This window comes from Podarcis gaigeae (genome assembly GCF_964106915.1).
Source record: "Podarcis gaigeae genome assembly, chromosome: 7".
NCBI classification, from domain to species: Eukaryota; Metazoa; Chordata; class Lepidosauria; order Squamata; family Lacertidae; genus Podarcis; species Podarcis gaigeae.
Genome location: NC_139683.1, coordinates 12,501,122 through 12,521,248, shown reverse-complemented (window position 1 = coordinate 12,521,248; position 20,127 = coordinate 12,501,122). Strand labels below are relative to the sequence as shown.

Here is a 20,127-nt window from a genome sequence, read left to right as displayed (position 1 = left end):
TCAGTATTGATGCTTTTGAAATATGGTCTGGAGGAGACTCTTGAGAGTCCCATGGACTGCAAGAAGATCAAACCTCTCCATTCTGAAGGAAATCAGCCCTGAGTGCTCACTGGAAGGACAGATCATGAAGCTGAGGCTCCAATACTTTGGCCACTTCATGAGAAGAGAAGACTTCCTGGAAAAGACCCTGATGTTGGGAAAGATGGAGGGCACAAGGAGAAGGGGGCAACAGAGGACGAGATGGTTGGACAGTGTTCTCAAAGCTACCAACATGCGTTTGACCAAACTGTGGGAGGCAGTGGAAGACAGGAGTGTCTGGTGTGCTCTGATCCATGGGGTCACGAAGAGTCGGACACGACTAAACGACTAAACAACAACAATATTAAATTATAATATATATTGGACACGACTAAACAACAAGAACATGGGACTCTTAATCCCAGAGTCACGGGTTCAAACCCCACGTCGGACCAAAGATTCCTGCATTGCATGGGGTTGGACTAGCTAGGATTTCAAGGCTGTGGAATCTTGTTTCGGTGGTGTCAAAATCTTGGTGAAACAGTTTGGCTTGAACCTCGTTTGAGTTTTCAGTTTGTGCCTCTCCTCCCCATGACGGATAGTGTGGCACTTGGTATTGCATCAAATTGGGGTGTGTGTGTGTGCACGCACGCACACACACACACACACACACCTTTCCCTCCCCATCACCCTCCTCCCTGCCCTGTTCCCCAGGTATGCTTAGCTTCAGCAAGTGAATTACCTGAGTTCTCCTGCAGCCTGCCATGTGTTTAAGCCTGATAGAGATGCTTATCTTCCAGGGCTAAAATTACCCAGTGAAGGATGACATTTCTTATCAAGGGCTTTGCTGAATCAGACAGAAGTGGTGTAGGGCTGTGTGTGTGTGTGTGTGTGTGTGTGTGTGTGTTGGAAACTGGTGCCCATTTTCAGGAAGTTGGGCTGCCAAAAGGACCTTGCCCTTTCAGAGCTTCCGATCCAAGAGCTCGTTGGGAAAATGTTCCTGGTTGTAGCCACAAAATGCAAACAAGATGATACGTTCTGACAGCAGCTAGGATTCTCTGTGCACAAAGAAGGAAGGAAGGAAGAAGTTCCCACCAAAGAAGAATTGCAGAATTGGCAAAGCTAATAGCAAAAATTAGACAACCCAATGTGGACTCTTTTGTGGAAGAATGGCACACTGTTAAGACCTTGTTCGTGGGAGACAATCTTACTCGGTTACGAGTGATCTCCAAAGAGAAGAGTCGTTTTGCCGGTAACTTGGGAAACTGCCTTATGCAGAATCCGACCATCCAACTCAGTATTGCTACTCACACTGAGTGGCAATGACTCTCCAGGGCATGCATGCAAAGCAGATTCTCTGCCACTGAGCCACGCATGGGCCTTTCCTCTTAAAATTTTAAGGGATGCATGAATGTGAATCCTTGCATTTATTACCATCTGCAGCAGAGCCCTTTCCCATCCATAAAGGGCCAATAAAGCCGTTTACCTGCAATGTTAAAACTGTAGGCATCAATTAAAACTGGGCGGGCAAACATTGGAAAGCTGCCTTAAGCTGAGTCAGGCTGTTGCTGCATCTCACTCAATAGTGCCTGCTCTGGCTGGTAGTGGCTCTCCAGGGCTGCCGGCAGGTGACGCCCCCAGCCTTAGCTGGAGATGCTGGGGATTTGAACCTGGGACAAGGGCTCCACTGCTGAGCCATTAATTCTTGAGTTAAAGGTAAAGGGACCCCTGACCATTAGGTCCAGTCATGGCCGACTCTGGGGTTGCGGCGCTCATGTTGCTTTATTGGCCGAGGGAGCCGGTGTACAGCTTCCGGGTCATGTGGCCAGCATGACTAAGCAGCTTCTGGCGAACCAGAGCAGCGCATGGAAGCGCCGTTTACCTTCCCGCCAGAGCTGTACCTATTTATCTACTTGCACTTTGACATGCTTTCAAACTGCTAGGTTGGCAGGAGCAGGGACCGAGCAATGGGAGCTCACCCTCTCATGGGGATTCGAACCGCCGACCTTCTGATCGGCAAGCCCTAGGCTCTGTGGTTTAACCCACAGCGCCACCCGCATCCCAATTCCTGAGTTACTGATTCCCATTTAATAGGAAATAGTGGTAGAATCCTCCCCAACTTGGGTATCAAAAGTTTGCTTCTGGAGCCACCCAGAAAGGAATATATATGACCCAATACGGGGCAAAATTAGAAGACGTGTTTGTGTGTGCGATATTTCACCTTCTCATTCCAAATTGGGTGGAGGTTTACATCCTCTGCTTGCATTTTGCTGAAAGCAATGAGTGGAACACTGCTGGCAGGTTTCTTTGGTTTTGCACAAGCTATGTTCCCTGTTGCTGGGGGTGGAGTGGGGGCTGCATTGAGGGACACCAGCAGAAAGCCTCCCTGCCAGCTTGCTTCAATATTTCATCTCCCCAGATTGTGCCTGGCACCTCCTTGCTCCCCACACTGAGACTGCACCATGTCATAGTCCCCACCCCACCTGTTCTGTTTGTTATTAGCAGTCGGTCACAGTTGCCCCTGAGCTCACAGCCTTAGCAGATCCAGATCACTGCGGATGAGGGCTGTTTTCTGGGAATCTTTTGTCTGACGTGGGGGACCAGCGGCCCTGAGATTAAGAGCCTCTTACTCTACTGCCTGAGTTATCCTGAGGCACTGCGGCAATGGATTTTTAAAATCACAGTTCAGTCTTGGTAGTTGTGCTGCAGGGAGCAGGACAATGTTGGAGGAAGCTTGCGCCTATACGCCAGTTTCTGGAATCTACAAGAGTTATGTCACGCTCAGGTCCCACTTTTGGGCTTCCGAAAGGCGTTTGTTGGCCACTCTGCGAGCAGGATGCTGGAGTAGATGAGCCACTGGCCTGATCCTGCAGGGATCTCCCGGTATGCCCCACGGAGGACCTTAAGGTCCATAAATAGCAACACCCTAGAGGTCCCGGGCCCTAAGGAAGTTAGATTAGCCTCAACCAGAGCCAGGGCCTTTTCAACACTGGCTCCGGCCTGGTGGAACGCTCTGTCTCATGAGACCAGGGCCCTGCAGGATCTTACACAGGCCTGTAAGACAGAGTTGTTCCGCTTGGCCTTTGGCTTAGAATCAATTTGACTCCCTCCCCCTCTTTCTTTTATTCCTTTCTCCTCCTGTGATGAGGCTGCATTTTAATGTTTTAATGTTGTCTTTTAATTTTGTTAAGTTGTATTTCAATCAACTTATTTTTATTATTGGTTGTTAACCACCCTGAGCCCAGTCTTGGCTGGGGAGAGCGGGGTATAAGTAAAATTTATTATTATTATTATTATTATTATTATTATTATTATTATTATTATTATTATTATTATCTGAGGTGCTTCTGCAAGGCCACAGGTCAGCCCTGCTCAGCTGCTAGTTGCATTCATCCACAAATCACAACATTGCAGGTGTGTGTGAAGGGGCCCTGGCATCTTACCCCACATGACGGATCGGGAAAAGTGCCGGCGCACACACTCACTGCATTGCTCATTCTCAGGATCTGTGCAACTCACAGGTCTCTTATCCAGAGACGCGCAGAGATCTTTGAGCATCTGTAAGAGTCTTGCGTAGAAGCATTTGAAACAAACATGCATTTCTGAACTGGATCGAGAAGATAGAAACCACAAGGGTTTGTGCTTTCTTTCTTTTTTATAGAAGTGATAAAGCGTCAGAGGAGCGAGTGAGTCACGCTTCCTTTCTCTGAGTGCGTTCTTCCCCTTGTGCGATCTGCAGCAAGCGACTGAGGTGTTGAGAAGTTGGGGTCAGGGTTTTCCAAGACGGGGAGTACTCTCCGCTTCCGAATGAAGGATCCAGCAAGCGTGGGCCTAGGCAAAAGGGCAAGCAGATTGGCTTGGGGGGGGGGAGAAACCTTAACTTTCTGACCTTCCTGTTGACCTTGCACGGAAAGGTGAAAACAAATGAGCGTCAGAGGCGAGAATCGGGGGCCCCAAAGAAGGCAGGCTCCCCCTCTAGCACAATAAACAAGCACAGAGAATTGCACCCTTTATTTTGCAGGCTGGAAGGGGTTTGCTGTTCCTTGTTTGACGGCACTCCTGGAAAATGTTTTAAAATTGTTTGTTTGTTTGTTTGTTTTATATACCACCCTTCATCAAAAGATCTCTGGGCGGTTCCCAAGATAAAAACGCAAATAGTTTAAGCAAAAAACAACAAAACAGTAAACACCCCCACAAACATATTTAAAAGACTGTGGAGTATTAATTAGGGAGGACGTCGTTTTGCTCACCGGCCACCCTTTGGGAGGGATGGAGGTTTCTGATGATGGAGCCCACAGGGTCTTTCACAGATGAAGCCCCTCATGCACACAAGGGGAGAATGAGGTCATACCCACTGCTCACGCACGCCTCTGTGCCCGCTGCCTGTGCCCTCACCACACTGGCCAGCCAAGCTCAGCATGTACAGCTGTTGGCATGTGTCTAAGGGAACGGGGGCATCAAGCAGGCCCCTAGCTGGCTCCAGCCCACCAGCCGGCAGCCGAGCGAACTCCGGTCTCCCTTGGAAGAGCATCAAAACAGCAGCACACAGTTTCAGAGGCCTTCAGAAACTTGAGCACACCATAAGCAGCAGAGTGAATCTCACACAACAGAAGTGGCGGGCAGAGGCATATGTAAAGTGTATTTACAGTGGTACCTCGGGTTACATACAGTTCAGGTTACATACGCTTCAGGTTACAGACTCCGCTAACCCAGAAATAGTACCTCAGGTTAAGAACTTTGCTTCAGGATAAGAACAGAAATTGTGCGTCGGCAGCGGGAGGCCCCATTAGCTAAAGTGGTGCATCAGGTTAAGAACAGTTTCAGGTTAAGTACGTGACCGGAGGTACCACTGTACAAGCATTTTATTCAGCATCAGGACAAAGGGAAAACATGTCTGCTGCCCTTCGTGTCTGTCAGGGAACTGCCATCGGAGCCAGAGGGAGAGGGAGGGCTCCAGAGGGGTTCAGGAGAGCGTCTCGGGAGGGAGAGAAGCAGCCCATCTGCTGGGGGAGGAATTCAGCCTAGCACCAGTGGAGAAGGGGGGCAGATGGGGGAATCAGCGAGGTGGCTCCATGACTCCTCGCCGGAGACCAGCGGGGAGAGCACGGGTCCTCCGCTGCCCACACCCTCCCTGCGCAGAAGGCTTCCATGCAGCGAGAGTAGGCGGTGACTAGGCGTCAAAGAGCTTCTTTGCTGGAAGAAGTTCAAGAAATGCCCACTGACAGATTCTGCCAGCGATTGAGACAGCCACGGGTGAGAGGCTGTCCAGACAGAAAGGGTTCACCCAGGTAGCCTAGCCAGGTGTGGTGTCGATTTACGCATGAGCAACCCATAGAACCATTACAGTGTCCAAGGAGCAGGAAGCACAAAGCAAAAGCAATTCACAAATGGAAGTTCCCAGCAAGCTGTGCTGGAATGTAAACAGGCATGTGACATACAACAGCTCCACACATCTGTTTAGGTGGAACGGAGCATCAGTATCCTAACAACAGCTTGCTCCTTCCCCATTTACGTGGAATGCATATGGTGGCCGTGGGGGTGTGGCCAGCATCAGTCCCTCCCTGTGTTGCAGGGAGACATTACCAGAGTGTGCAGTCTGTTTGTCTCTCTCTCTTATGTGTACACTAAGCACTTGATGGGATTTCTGCGTCAATTGCTCACTTTGAGACTTTGCAAGCTCAGTCAGTACAGCATGAGACTCTTCATCTCAGGGTCGTGGGTTCGAGCCCTGCCTTGGGCAAAAGATTCCTGCATTGCAGGGGCTTGAGACTCGATGACCCCTGTGGTCCCTTCCAGCTCTTCAGTTCTATGATTCTGTGCTCATTCCTTGCTCCATTTCAGAGTTATAACTGGTTGGGCACCTTACGAAATGCGCTCTTGAGCATTGGCTCTGCGCGAGAAGGTAGGCAGTTAGTTTGTAGAGAGTATAGAATCAGGGAGATCCTGTGGATTATCTGGTCCAACCCCTTGCAATGCAGGAATATGCAGCTGTCCCATACGGGGATCGAAGCTGCAACCGTAGTGTTATCAGCACCATGCGCTAACCAACTGAGCTATCCAGCTGAGTCCAGTCCGTCCAACCCCCTGCCTTTTGCAAACTTTTCTGTCAGTATTGAACAACTGCTGTTTAGGAGTGGATCTCTCCTCAACACAAACTACTTGCAGAGTTGTTCACTTATTCGATTTCATTGCCTTCACTTGATGTGTCATCATCTACAATTGTATTCCAGAGTCAAGTTTATGTAATGAGAAGACAGAAGAGGCTGGGATGGAAGAACAGAACTGCTTCTTTGCTTTTTAGGCCAGAGATTTTCAACCTTTTAAAGTCCACAGCTCCCTTGACCAACTGCATTCTTTCTGTGGCACCCCTGTGGGGCTCAGGAGCCAAGTTATGTCACCTGTTGCCTGCAGAGACGACAGCCTCCCCCTTTTTTGAACACCCTCCCTTGGGAAGTGTCCCCTCAGCCTCCTCTCCTCTCCCCTTGGGAGTCCTCCAGGCAACTGCTGCCGCCGTCTCTGAGCTGCCCCCCTCTGTCCCTAAAAGGGGACCCATCCAGAGGCACCATCCACCTGCTGAGCTTGTAGCCACGGCTGCTGCAACAAACAGCTGTGCAAGCCTTTGGGAGGCAGAGATGTAAGAGGGCATCAGAGGAGGGCGGGAAGGAAAGTGTTGCCAACCCGACCATCCTTCAAGGCACACCAGGGTGCCATGGCACACTGGTTGAAAGCCACTGTCTTAGGTTATAGGCTCTTAGGCTGCTCTTCATTATTCTTTTTCGGGTTTTAGCTGCCCCAGCAGCTGTGAAAGTTGCACGGCAATTCATCTGACAAAAACATGACTCAGTTTGGTACTCGGCTTGGGCGTTACACCACCCTGCATAAAATGAAAGTATTATTCTGCCCTCACACCTTTGCATAATTCATCTAACTTAACCGGGCAGGTCTGGCGGTTGCACAAGTAATTTTTTTATCATTTCCGCAAGAAGCGCAGGACAAAAACACTCTGCACCTTTCAAACCGCGAGCTCCTGACGGTTTCTATTTGCTGATTCTGACTGTGGGCGGCATGTTGCGTACACTCGGGGTGTGTGTGTGTGTGTGTGTGTGTGTAAAACTTAATGCAAATGGAAGCCGAGTTTAGAATTTCCTCCAGTCATGTGGCGCTGCCTTATGCAGAGTGAGAGCCTTGATCCTTCTAGCCCAGAATTCCCCAACCTGGTGCCCTCCAGATGCGTTGGACTGCAGCTTCTACCAGCTGGGAGTTGTGGTCCAAAATGTGTGGAAGGCATCGCATTCGGGATGCCTACTCCGGTCCCGAAACCTCGATCAGCTGCCTCTCTCTAAGGGAATTTCTCCAGCTCAGCTTCCTGGGTTCCTTTTCAGCTGGTGACTTGGAAGACGGAACCCAAGAGCATTTGCATGCAAAGGATGTGCTGCAGCCCAGGGATGACTAACAGCTGATTGACCTCCAGGTGGACTACAACTCCCATACCCTTGACCGTCGCCCATTCAGACTGGGGCTGATGGGAGTTGGAGTGCAGCAGTATCTAGAGGGCCACAGGTTGCTCGCCCTGATTCCAGCCACTGACTTACAACCTGTTAGCATTTGAAACTCGCCGGTCACCAGTTGCATTTTGTAACAACTGTGCCCCCAAATACCCCAGAAATAAGATCATTAAGTTTGCAGATGATACAACGGTGGTTGGTTTAATCACGGCTGGAGAGGGGGAGGCGGCCTATAGGAAGGAAGTTGAGAAGTTGGGGGAGTGGTGCAGGAAAAACAACTTACTCCTTAACTTAAAGAAAAGAGATTATTGTGGACTTTAGGAAATGTAAATTGAATATTCCGCCACTTGTTGTTGAGGGGAAGTGCGTGGAACAGGTCTCGGTGTTTCAATTTCTGGGAATGGAGTTGAGAGATGACCTAACCTGGGGAGAAAACAGCAAAGACCTGATGAAGAGAGCACAGCAGAGGTTATATTTTCTGAGAATCCTCCGGAAAAAGAATCTCTCAAAGGACCTGTTGATGGCATTTTATGATTGCACTGTAGAGTGTGTATTAACTTATGGTCTCTGTGTGTGGTTTGGGAGCTGCACGGTCAGGGAAAAACCAATGCTGTCCAGGGTTGTAAAGACTGCAGAGAGAATAATTGGGTGCACTCTTCCCACCTTGGAGCAAATGTATGCTTCCAGGTGCCATAAGAAAGCTGCAGGATAGTGCGCACGCCGGAAATGATCTCTTTCAGCTTCTGCCTTCTGGAAGAAGGTACAGGGTTATAAAGACGAGGACTAGCCGCCTGAGAAACAGTTTCTACCCAAATGCAATTTTGGTTTTAAAAGCAGTGTAAGGTAGTCTCTATGGGAGTATATTGCATTTAAAAATGGGGTATCAGAGTTTTTAGGGGGCTAACCAGGCTGGGATAGCAGACTTGTTGGGTTTTGAAAGTTTTATGTAGATTTTTCAATTTCGTTGTTCCGTATGGGACAATGACAATAAAGATTATCGTATTGCGAGCGATTTGAGAGGTCCTGTCTCTGTGTATGGCGACGGAGACTCGAGATGAAAACGCCTCTCCCCCTGACCCCAAAGTGAGATCTGTTGCTTTCCCCCAGGAGGAGGACTGCCACGCCAAGTGCCCCCAAAATGAGATTGCTGACTGCTGACCTTCCATGTGCTTATCTGTCTCGATCTTGATCTCTCTACATACATGCTGATATTTGTAAATAATAATTATTCAAATGACTTATGGATTTGGCCACTATTGCAGGGGCCGAACCCCTTTTATGTTTGTGGTGGCCAATTAAGAACTGCTACTTAAAATGTGACTTTATCTATGTGTCACTGATGTGAATTTTGCATTAGTTCATGTGTTTTGAAAAAAAAACAAATAGAAAATGCGACCAAATTTTTTTGGGGGGGGGGAATGGGGGACATCTTGAGACTAGATATTCTGTTGTGGCACCTGTAGCCCAGGTTTCAGGGGCTGTCTGGCAAATATCTCATCTGTGTGAGTTTCTGTGCATTTCGGCGGCTGCCTTTTGCGGTCCGGCAGAAGATAATTGTCCTCGCGAGACTCTCTCTCTCTTGAAGAAGCTGCTCAGTGCTTCAGTGCTTCGGTTACCCACGCTAAGCTCTCCAAACACGGAAGGTTTTCCGGGACGCTCCCTTGTCGACCTTCGAAGAAATTGAGCGACAGGCACGTTGCGCCTTTGCTGAATCAAGGCTGCTGACTGGGAGATAAGCATCTCATTAACCAAAGGCGGAAATTAATAAATGGCTGCAAACTTCTGGGTGAGAGCTATATTTACACTGTCAGCGCAGCAGGTTTAGAAACTACTTCACAACTCTGATGTGTGCAAGGGGGAAAGCAACCAGTCACCGACAGAGTGCAGGCACAAACTGTAGCCCTGAAGACTCAAATTCTGTGGCTGGGGTTTTTATGTCCATTTAAGCATGGGTGCCTGAACATTCTTGAGCTGCATAAGCAGCTTAGAGTACAAGAATTGAAGTTCGGCTGAATTTTGGTGCGCTGACTCATACAGTGCATCTATTTCTGTGTATGCTTAACGGTTATTTAGCTTCAAGTAGGTAGCCGTCTTGGTCTGACGCAGTCGAGATAAATAAATAAAAAAAATTAGTCCAGTAGCACCTTAGAGACCAACTAAGTTTATTCCGGGTATAAGCTTTCGTGTGCATGCACACTTCTTCAGATACACTGAAACAGAAGTCTTATATATAGTGGGAGGGTGGGGTGGGGTTTTTCTCAGAAGGATAGTAGGAGATGGGTGATTGACTCAATGGGTATGGTAAACCTGTTGATGACTGTTAACAGATTAACAAGTTATTTAGCTTTTTACATTTCCAACCTCATTTTTATTCTCTCTTTTTTTGTAAATTTTTATTTGATTTTCAAAAATGTAAACAACAAAAACCAATTCAGAATCCAAATATCAAGATTACTCTGAATCTCCTGACTTCCCCTTCCCCATGTCCTATTGATAATATTTTCAACTGCATATCAATACTTCTCCAATTTTTCTCTTTCTAAATTATCCATACATTCCTTTACATTACAAGTGTGGTTAAAATCCTGCCAATGTTTTAACTTGCTTACAATGATCTTGTATATAAATTATAAACTTTTTCCCATTCTTTTCCCCCCCAAAGCTCTTGTCTTCTTGATTTCTGAGCTTCCCAGTTAATTTTACTGTTTCGGCCACCTCATGAGAAGAGAAGACTCCCTGGAAAAGACCCTGATGTTGGGAAAGATGGAGGGCACAAGGAGAAGGGGACGACAGAGGACGAGATGGTTGGACAGTGTTCTTGAAGCTACCAGGATGAGTTTGACCAAACAGCGCGCGGCAGTGGAAGACAGGAATGCCTGGCGTGTTCTGGTCCATGGGGTCACAAAGAGTCGGACACAACTAAATGACTAAACAACAACAACATAGAATTGTAAGTTGGACAGGATCCCAAGCGTCTTCTAAGTCCAACCCCCTGCAATGTAAGAATCTCAACAAGATCATAAATAACAGATGGCCATCCAGTCTCTGCTTAAAACCTTCAAAGAAGGAGAGTTCACCACCTCTCATTAGAGCCTGTTGTACTGTTTAACACAGGGTTTCCCAAACTTGAATCTCCAGCTGTTTTTGGACTACAATTCCCATCATCTCTGACTGCTGGTCTTGCTAGCTAGGGATGATGGGAGTTGTAGTCCAAAAACAGCTGGAGACCCAAGTTTGAGAGACTCTGGTTTCACAGATATTTTAAACATGCAAAATGAACAGTGGTTGATACGGTTTCAGATATGGAACGTGACTTTTCAGAGTCATAAAGAACCATCCTAATTACCAGCAAAGAAAATCCCATTGTTTACAGTGCATAGAGTGTAAACCAAAATATGACAGACCGTAAATTCGGCATTCCAAACATGGCGGCCTCCATTTTGGACTGCAACCTCCATGATCCTGACCATTGGCCAGGCTAATGGGAATTGAAGTCCAACAAAACCTGGAGTTCCCCATCCCAGCTATAGAGAACATAGCACTTTTCAAATGCTCCTCATTGCAAAGGGAGGCAGGATTAGAGGCAGTAAATCCATGTGGTTTTATCACCAACGCCATCATTTGTTTACTTAATTGAATTATTTTTTTTTTGCTTGCCCTTTACAATACAAACCTAGGGAAGTAATTGAAATTTAGAGACGCCATATTAAAAACAGCTTAAAATTATTTGCACACGTCTTGGGGAATCGTACAAAAGGTGTACTATGCACAGAGATTGTGGAAATAAGCAGAGGAAATGTAAAAGCCATAGTGAATTATCATCTATTTATTTACACCCTTCTTTTCTACCCAAAGCAGCTCACAACATTTCGAAGAATAGTCATTCAATTTAATCAAACGTCAGTCTTATACAGATGTTACGCTTGCAATTTGAGTAAGGTTCATGGGTAGGTTGGGGCAGAGTTTGTGGCCATATGTCCTGCTGTCACCTGCCTCCAAAAACACACGTTCAGTGTATATTTATATAGGAAGTTGCCTCGAGTTATGGTGGATTATGCTGGTTATGGGTAGAGCAACAAAGTTATGCTGGAGTTCCACTCCCTGAAATTTTGCCTGTACCTCCTTCCACTTCCCCCCCTCAGCTGTTCACCAGGCATTCAATTTATTTCCAGTCCCTTGAGGACCAGAAACCTGTTCTTTTTAAAATAAAATCAAAAATTATCTTTCCCTGGGTGTCAAATTTCTGAACCTGACACAGGTTTCTGTAATTGTACGACTGTGGCAAACAGCGCCGACACAAAAATTATTACTTCACCACCCCCCTTCAATGTGTGTCTCTCTGTGTGTGTGTCTGTGTGGTAGTTTTAGACACATCGATTCCTCAACATGCACGGCTTCCTCTGGGGAGAGAAATAATGGATGCAGCAGTCTTTCAGGGGAGGAAAACGCAACGACTGCATAGAAATCTACCTCGTATGCCTTCAGCCAGTTAAGGTTATTGTGGGGGTGGTTCTGCGCTTTTGATTTAGCTTTCAAGAAATGGTTCAGTAAACTCTCAGTGAAAGCTTTTTAAAAAAAAAAATAAGGGCAAACAGAGTAGTAGTACAGGAAAATCCAGCCGTTACGATTGCTATGTAGTTTTTTGGTGGGGTTTTTTATTTATTTTTTAAAAGCATTTCTGCCCCCCCCCCGGACTTTCAGAAGTGTAGTAGGTTGCCTTTTGATCTTTCTGTTCCTGGGGGTGGAGGTGAAGATTGAGGTGGAAATGTGAGCAATGCTCTTCTGTGAGAATTTAAGAGGGGGAGGCCAGTATCGTGTGAACTCGCTCCTCTGGGGAACTCCTTGGGAATGCCCTCATCTCACAGATAACACCTGAGGCGAGGTTTTCTTTTTTCAGAGGTCATGCTTTTAAAAAACCCACACGCGCCCAAACCCACCCACGGTTTATTGGAAATTGCAGAAGACCAGTGAACTGAAACGTTTCACCTTCCTGGGAGTGTGAGCTTGAAAAATATTATATTAATAAGGGGATTCACCGCCTCCTAAAAAAAAAAATCAGCTAAAAATACCCTGCATATTTTAAGATGGCTTGGAAGGCCCAGCTGCACTATACATTTAATAATAATAATAATAGTAATAATAATAATAATAATAAGTATTAGTATTAGTATTTATAGCTGCCCAGAGTGGCTGGGGAAACTCAGCCAGATGGGCGGGGTATAAATAATAAATTATTATTATTATTTAAACCTGCACCATTAGCAAACTACAGTTCCCAAGGAGCCAATTACTAAAGTAGCACCCAAAGTGCTTTAGATGCATAGTGTAAATGTCGCCGAAGTGCGCACTTGCGCTCTGGCACCTCTCTCTGTAGCAATCAAGCAGTGCACCACGGCGTGCCAAAACACCGCACGGACGTTTGCTGCCTTTATAATAATAATATTATGATAATTTACTATACCCTGCCCATCTGGCTGGGTTTCCCCAGCCACTCTGGGCAGCTCCCAACAGAATATTAAAAATACGGTAAAACTTCAAACATTAAAATCTTCCCTAAACAAGGCTGCCTTCAGATATCTTCTAGAAGTCAGATAGTTGTTGATTTCCTTGACATCTGATGGGAGGGCGTTCCACAGGCCGGGCGCCACTACCGAAAGGCCCTCTGCCTGGTTCCCTGTAACCTCACTTCTCACAATGAGGGAACTGCCAGAAGGCCCTCGGAGCTGGACCTCAGTGTCCGGGCTGAGTGATGGGGTGGAGACGCTCCTTCAGGTGTACTGGACCGAAGGCCATTTAGGGCTTTAAAGGTCAGCACCAACACTTTGAATTGTGCTTGGAAACATACGGGGAGCCAAAGTAGGTCTTTCAAAACAGGTGTTATGTGGTCTTGGTGGCCACTCCCTGTCTAGCTGTGGCTTTTTGGATAAGTTGTAGTTTCTGGGTCACCTTCAAAGGTAGCCCTACATAGAGCACATTGCAGTAGTCGAAGCAGGAGATAACTAGAGCATGCACCACTTTGGTGAGACAGTCTGCGGGCAAGTAGGGTCTCAGCCTGTGTACCAAATGGAGCTGGTAGACAGCTGCCCTGCACACAGAATTGACCTGCGCCTCCATGGATTGCTTTGAGTCCAGAATGACTCCCAGGCTGTGCACCTGGTCCTTCAGGTTACCCCATTCAGGACCAGGAAGTCCTCCACACCTGCCCGCCCCCCCAAAACAGTACTTCTGTCTTGTCAGGATTCAGCCTCAGTCTGTTATCCGCCATCCATCCTCCAACCACCTCCAAACACTCACACAGTGCCGAGAGCTACCTGAGCGGCTGTTTGCGCCCGGCTTTCCTAAGAACAATAGCTCGTTAATCAAAGGAACTGGGCCAAGCGGTTTCCCTGCCAGGAAAGTAGAAGCCAGGCCTGTTCTTTTGTTACAGGTGCCGCTTCAGCCAGCTCAGTAACAGACCCTCTGGCCGTTGGCACAATGCTGCATTTATGGGCAACGTACGTTTGCTAGGAGAGGCCCAAAGTCTCTGTTAATATGATTGGCATTCAGTGACATAGGGGTCTCACAACCTCCACCTGTATGCAAAGAAGGGCTCTGGCAGTTGGAAGGTACGAGAACCATGGCGGGTCCAAAGGTCAAGAATGTGGTTTCAACACATGCCACATAGAGGGAAGTGGGAGCCCATCCACGAGAAGGAAATCTCCCATCCTAAACCTCCTTTGACTTGCGGGATATCTACAGGAGAAGAAAAGTCAAGGAGAAAACCCCACACCAATGTGGAGTGGAGTCCCTAAGGTGGTTGGGTGGCGTCTTGTGTGCTTCCTTCCAGCAACTTCTGCAGCCAAGCTGCTGCCAATCATATTGCTCTGCTTTCCTTTGGACCCCATCAGCCAGGCCGAGAGGAGAGGTCTTGTTGTGTGGGTAGCCCAGGACCTCCGTACACACTACCCAGGCTTGCACCCCTGAGAAGTTTGACTTCACCCCCGGAGGCGCACTCCGCTGTTTTTCGAGACAGATGGATGCCATCAAAAAACAAGCCAGCTGATCAGTTTGCATGCTTGCAAACCCTTTTCTATCCAGGCAGGAAGCGACACCAGAGTTTTAGGGCACATCCCAGACAAGCAAAAATATGGAAGGAGTGTGCATGGTAGAGATAGTGATGGGTGTGGCCTAGGGAAAGGGATGTGGTCTATGGAAAGGGGGTGTGGCCTAGGGAAAAGGGGTGTGGCTTGGGGAGTCCTGAGGGCCTTTTTTTTTTTAAAGGGCACATAACTGTTCTTTATCGCCACAAAGTAGATACTTTAATTTGAGTACACAATCAATATAGAGTATGTTTACATTATGCAATGCTCATGGTATTTAACAGGTAACTTTTGCTGGCATGCTTTCAATTAATTCCTTTTTAAAAAAAAAAACAGAATAAAATTGTATTTAGAGTTCAACAATAACAAAGGAAAAAACGACAGTAGTTGCTACATCAAATCATTACAATTAACCAATTTAAACAATATATAAATACTAATTAAGAAATTACACAACATCACTTTTAACTTACTGAGATTTTCATATTACACTTTTATCTCTTTATCTTTTTCTTAACATATCCGATTAGACTCATTGTATTATTATTTCTACAATTTTTTTTCACACACAGTTCCAAATTATTGTATTTCTTTGTTCTCGTCAGATATCAAAAAACATTATATTTGTTTGTTTTACAAGGATCATTCTATTCCTGCCAGGAGATACTTGCTATTGCAATACTTTTCCAAATACTCATTAAAGATTTTCCATTCTTTCTGTACTTTCTGTTTTGGATACCCTCTAATTCTCCCTGTCATCATGGCCATCTGTAGATATTCTATCATTTGGACCTCCAGCCTTGCGTTAAAGAGAGGGGAAACCCAAGAAACATTGATAGACACAGAGATATTCAGAGATACTGAGGGAATGTGAGTGATGGAATGTTCCCTTTTATCTGTGTTCGTGTGTGCCCTGGTTTTCGTGGTACTCATCTTTTCCATGCAGTTACAGGTTTAGTGGAGAAGTTCTCTCACCTGCCTTTGGCCCGAGAGGAAAGAAAAGGAGGCTGTGACCTTAAAAAGGAGTTTAGTGGGGAAAGTTTGGGTGTGTTGATCTGAAGAAAAAGGAATAACTGCTAAGCAGCAGCCTTGAGCTCAGACTGCCTGTTGATGCTTTTACAATAAAATCCCGCTTTTTTGCTTTTAACAGATCTCTGAGAGGAACAGAAGTGGGTGACGGAACGGCACCTATTAGATAAGTATTACAAGCCGCTTACTCTGGGGTGATTCAGGTGGGCATAAAATGGTTTTATTTCCGTTTTATTTCCAACTTCTGGGTTTCAAAGAAGAATGCTGTGGGTGCTTCTTATCTATGCAGTTAGTGGCTTTCCTCTATTTTCCTTTGTTTTTCAGTAGCGGGATACCAACTTCTTCTGCCGAAGTTCGATTTGAGGAGATTAGAGGTGGTTGGCAGCAGAAATACAATGTTTTATCCAATTAATCGCTTAAATCAAGGTGAGTCAACCTAGTTCCATCCAGGTGTCACTGGACTCCAAGTCCCAGAAGTCTATGTCAGCTTGACTAGAATTGTAGCTCAACAACTACTAGAGACCTCCAGATCTTGGCTACTTCTGGGTCGGAGTCATCAGTTAAAAAACAAAGATGACCTACTGCGAATGTGCCCTGGTTAACCAGGCAGAAGATAGATGATCGATAGATAGATGATAGATGATAATAGATAGATAATAGATAATAGATAGATGATAGATAATAGATAGATAGATAGATGATAGATAGATAGATAGATAGATAGATAGATAGATAGATAGATAGTTAGATAGATAGATAGATAGATGATAGATGATAGATAGATGATAGATAGATGATAGATAGATATAGATGATAGATAGATAGATAGATAGATAGATAGATATAGATGATAGATAGATAGATAGATAGATAGATAGATAGATAGATAGATAGATGATAGATGATATATTCTTAAACCCAGCGCCGTATACTGGTTGAAGTGGCAGACTTAAGACTAGGAAAACCTACATTCAAATTCTCACTCACCCACTAAGTTGTCTGGGTGACCTCAGTCCAGTCACAATCTTGAAGACTAGTCTTATCTCATAGATTGTTTTGAGGATAAAACAGACCAGGGAGGAATCATCTACGTCTCACCGAGCTTTTTTAAGGTATTGCAGGATACAAATGTGGTAAATAAATCAGTAAAACCTGGATTGCGGGCACCCTCTTCAGTGTTACTGAATTACTGAACCATCATCATCATCATCATCATCATCATTATTTTAGGAAGGTGTTTGGGTTTTAAAAAAATGTTTCATTATGTGTTGGAAGCCGCCCAGAGTGGCATGGGCAACCCAGCCAGATGGACAAGGTATATTATTATTATTATTATTATTATTATTATTATTATTATTATTGTCTCGTAGTTCTCACACAAGAGAGAATGATTTTCCTACAGAGGGATGAGGGCCCTGTGATCCCTTCCTTATATTGCTGGGCAACCACTCCCAGAGTCGCTAACCATTGGCCACGCTGTCCGGGGCTGATGGGAGCCTGTGTCCCACAACACCTGAAGGAGCCCCAAGTTCCCCACCCTGTCCTACAGCAACGACTGCTGCAACCCACACATGTATGAGAGGCAGTGTGGCTTAGTGGTTAGAGTGTCAGAGTGGGACGTGGGAGACCAGGCTTCAAATCCCCACTCGGACATCGAAGCGTGCTGGGTGACCTTGGAGTCAGTCACTGTCTCTTTGCTTAACCTACCTCACAGGATTGTTAAGAGGATAAAATGGGGGAAAGGAGAATCCCATTCACCACTTGGAACTCCTTGTAGAAAAAGGTGAGGTTTAAATGCAGTGCAGTATGTATATGTCTGTGTGCGTGTGCATACACACACACACAGAGTAGGCTTCTGCCTGTTTCGCTTCAGAACCGTTGTTTGACTCATATCCAGATGTATGCAAATTTAACGGAACCGTTTAACGAAAATGCAGCATGATTAATCAGCTGAGGTTTCTGAGCTGAGCTTGATAGCAATCTGAAAAGCGGTTCCTAAAAATCCTTGGGCCTGTGGAACAGCAGGCCACAAGAGAGGCACAACACTGAAATGCGCACCTTCCCACCCAGACATGTCCCTCTCCCATCCAAACATCGCCCCTTTCTCTTTCTACTAATTGCTGCCCGTTAAATTTCCCCAAGTGATTCCCCAATGATTTCTTTTTGCACTGTTCTCATAAAATAAAAACAACCCCTAGCTTTATAGAGCTTTGGGCACCAGTACCGGCACTTTCAACATAGCTCAGTTGGCAGCTGGCGCAATTCCTAGTGCCATTCATAGATCTCATGACGGCCTTCTGCTGATAGTAGAGGATTTTTTAATTTTTTTTTTTGCTTTCAGCATTTTCCCACAGTGGATTCGCAGCTCAGATGGCAGGTCCCCATGGTCAGAGAAGAAGGAGCTTCAAATGTTTCCATGTCATGCCTTCTTGAAAGCATTTCCCAGCTCTTACAGAACCTCGATCCGTCTTCTTGAAGCAGCAAGTGCAGAAAAAGTAACCAAGACCCAAGAAAAACGAATGCTGCAATTAGCTTAATGCTTAAGGTTTTCAAACTGTTTGGAAAAAATGCGTGTTCTTTCGTTTCTTGAGCAAAGCAACAGAGCAGCTGTCTTTCCAGCACACACCTGCCCACCTTTGACGCAGAGGGCAGCAATAACCCCATGCCAAAACTTTTCCAGTTGACTACTGTAAAAGAGGCGGAGGCGGGTGGCACTGTGGGTTAAACCACAGAGCCTAGGGCTTGCCAATCAGAAGGTCAGTGGTTCGAATCCCCGCAATGGGATGAGCTCCTGTTGCTCGGTCCCAGCTCCTGCCAACCTAGCAGTTGGAAAGCACATCAAAGTGCCAGTAGATAAATAGGTACCGCTCCAGCAGGAAGGTAAACAGCGTTTCCATGTGCTGCTCTGGTTCGCCAGAAGCGGCTTAGTCATGCCAGCCACATGACCCAGAAGCTGTACGCCGGCTCCCTCGGTCACTAAAGCGAGATGAGCGCCACAACCCCAGAGTCGGCCACAACTGGACCTAATGGTCAGAGGTCCCTTTACCTTTACTGTAAAAGAGCCTCAATTATTAGTTTAATCCTTACAACGACCCTGCGAAGTGGGTTAGACCTTAGGGCTGGATGATCTATTAATATATCATTGCAAACCAGTTTGAAGTCCATATTGTGATATCAGCTTCATAATTTTGTGAATTGTGTGTGTGTGTGTGTGTGTGTGTGTTTTGCGAAAATCAGAATGCAGGGAAAACCGTGAAGCTAGCCTCTACATTTGTAGCTCCATCCGTATTTTAGACATTGTGATATATCAGTATATTGTGATGTTTAACTGGTGATACAGTGGTACCTCAGGTTACACACGCTTCAGGTTACATACGCTTCAGGTTACAGACTCCGCTAACCCAGAAATAATGCTTCAGGTTAAGAACTTTGCTTCAGCATGAGAACAGAAATCGTGCCCCGTGGGCGCGGCAGCAACAGGAGGCCCCATTAGCTAAAGTGGTGCTTCAGGTTAAGAACAGTTTCAGGTTAAGAACGGACCTCCGGAACGAATTAAGTACTTAACCCGAGGTACCACTGTATATCACAATGTTGAAAACCAGATGTTTCCCAGCTCTATTAGGCTTATTGGGAAATGATATACAATGAATTGAAAAGGATGTTTCAAAATAACTTTTGTAAAAAAAACAACAACCAAAAGCTTTTCTTTGGGGAATTATAGGGACAGAACTACCTAAATTGCATAGAAATTGATTCATGTATGCTATTACAGCAGCAAGAATGCTACTTGCCCAAAAGTGGAAAGAAGCAGAAGTCCCAGCAAAGGAAGAATGGATTAAAAAAAACAATTTATGGAATATGCAGAAATGGTGAAATGTACCGGAAGAATAAGAAATCAAGATAACAAACTTTTAATAAAAGAATGGAAATGGTTTATTGAATATTTACAGATAAATTGCAAACAGATTGTCATTGTCAGGATTATTGTAACAACCTGCAGTTTCATAAGAGTATACGTTCAAAGTAGATAATTAAATGAGCAAATTAAATGAATTTGGATATGCACAAGGTATATAAACGGCCTTGGTCCTGTATACCTGAAGGACCACCCCCATCGTTCAGCCTGGACACTGAGGCCCAGCGCCGAGGGCCTTCTGGCAGTTCCCTCACTGCGAGAAGCCATGTTACAGGGAACCAGGCATCAGTAGTGGCGCCCGCCCTGTGGAACACCCTCCCTTCAGATGTGAAGGAAATAAGCAGCTATCTTATCTTTAAAAGACATCTGAAGGCAGCCCTGTTTAGGGAAGTTTTTAATATTTAATGCTGTATTGTTTTTAACACTCGATTGGGAGCTACCTTGTCAGATAGTTGTTTATTTCCTTGCCGTTGTTTTGTTGATTGTAGTTTAGAAATTATTTATTGCAATTGTTAAGTGTGGATTTCTGTTTAATTTCTATCTGCTGATATTATTATTCTATACTGTTCTAATGATTGTT

At 45.6% G+C, this 20,127-nt stretch overlaps 1 long non-coding RNA gene across 1 annotated transcript in view; it reads left to right on the top strand.

Annotated features, from left to right (window-relative positions):
- LOC310849330 overlaps positions 1-19,739 on the top strand; it is a 145,360-nt gene extending 125,621 nt beyond the window's left edge. Inside the window, exons 4-5 of the long non-coding RNA XR_014566863.1 lie at positions 17,973-18,962; positions 19,202-19,739. This is a non-coding gene — a long non-coding RNA (uncharacterized lncRNA). The remainder of the gene's footprint in view (positions 1-17,972; positions 18,963-19,201) is intronic.
- Positions 19,740-20,127: the final 388 nt, after the last annotated feature.